Below are 1,853 nucleotides of genomic sequence, written 5' to 3' on the forward strand. Positions count from 1 at the left end.
ACTAGAAGTCAAACAGTTTCCAAAAAAGACCCAGAGCGGGCTTGCCTTCATTCCAGGCAGCTGGAGATGTCTCAAGGCTTTGCTAGACTAGGTGGGGCTCAAGATCTCTAGATAGGGGTTTCCGTTACTCAGAATGGGACTCCCTGGGTGGTACGAAGGAAAGAAAGGTCTGCGTTTCGAGACTGCCCAGAGGTGCCATGAAAGAAAGGCCTGGCGATCCACTTCTGGAAGATCAGAAGCTTGGAAACGCTGCAGAGCACTGTTCTACTGTGCACATGCATGGCTGCGGTAAGCCAACTGGCTTGGGTTCTGTGACTTACTACTTTTTTCCCATTAACACAGCGGCGGAAAAGGCAGCTCATGCTTTGCTCTTGTTAACTTTGGTTTACTTAAGGACATTTGGGAAAACACTTAAAGAAGAAAGAGAACCTACTTGAGCCGCAGAAGAAATAAAAATATATGTTGGGGAAAACGCGCCTCACTTGCAAACTCACTCTGCAACTCTTAAGCATAACTCCATTAGAGAAAAGCAGAATTAACTCTTTAGGGCGTCATCCTCGCTAATGAAGTTGAACGCAGACCTCTAGAAAGCCTCTTTCCTCGGCAAGAAAGTCTGTGGTTCGGGGTAAGTCCAACCATATGCTTTGAAGAAGGGGAAGTAAAAGCATTTGTTCAGATAGATAATTGAGCCACTTGAAGCTCTGGCTGTTGTCGATAAAGCACTGGTTATATGTGGAGAGGGCAGTAAAAATAACCCATCCTATACCCCCCAAACAGCATTTGTCTGGTCTTGTTTTGCAGGGAGCAGCCATGTCACCATTTCTTCGAATTGGTTTGTCCAACTTCGACTGTGGGTCCTGCCAGCCCTGTCAGGGAGAAGCCGTTAACCCTTACTGTGCCGTGCTAGTCAAAGAATATGTTGAATCAGGTAAGTGTGCCTGGAAATCCAAGGTGGGGGAGGAATTAGTTCCGAGGAGCTCGGGAGCCAATCCAGCAGCGACTTCCCAGGATCCCCAAGACCATCTGGGTCAGCTTCATTTTGTCGTTAAGTAAGCTGATGGCCAGAGAGGTCAGGTACCTCTAGGACAGTGGTTCTCAACCTTCCTAGTGCCATGACCCTTTCATACAGTTCCTCATGTGGTGGTGACCCCCAGCCATAAAATGATTTTCATTGCTACTTCATCACTGTAATTTTGCTGCTGTTATGAATCATCATGTAAATATCTGATATGCAAGATGTATTTTCATTGGTACAAATTGAACATAATTAAAGTGCAGAGATTAATTGCAAAAACAATATGTAATTATATATTGTGAAATATTCATTTCTAATTACAAATCAATGAAATTTTGTCTTGTAGCATGGGTAACAGTCTTCACACCTGATACTCATGTGGGCTTATCTGCAAGTGGGCAGGCCCGCCTGGAGACGGATAGAGGAGTGGTGTCTGGTGTCTCGGTTCCTAAGACCATAGGAAATAATGAGTTTTTCGATGGTCTTAGATGACCCCTGTGAAAGGGTTGTTCGGCCCCCAACGGAGTCGTGACCCACAGGTTGAGAACCGCTGCTCTAAGGCATATTGATTTAGTGGAAGTCTCTGAAGCAGAACCTGGTCTCCTGCCTCGTGACTCACCTGTAGTCACAGTCTCTTTCAGTGTGCTGTTTGTCGGGAAGGGAGAAAGTTTGAGCAAATTATGTGAAAATGAAATGGGGTGACAATTATGAATAAACTAAAGTAGAACACGAGACCTATATCATAAAGGCTGATTATCTGCAATGAGTACAGGTCAGTTAAGGCTGAAGAACCTTAGGATCCATTCAAAAGATGGCTTGCTGCTTCGCTGACTAAGCT

This window comes from Echinops telfairi, unplaced genomic scaffold (assembly GCF_000313985.2).
Source record: "Echinops telfairi isolate 266 unplaced genomic scaffold, ASM31398v2 ScPeMD7_7473;HRSCAF=8511, whole genome shotgun sequence".
NCBI classification, from domain to species: Eukaryota; Metazoa; Chordata; class Mammalia; order Afrosoricida; family Tenrecidae; genus Echinops; species Echinops telfairi.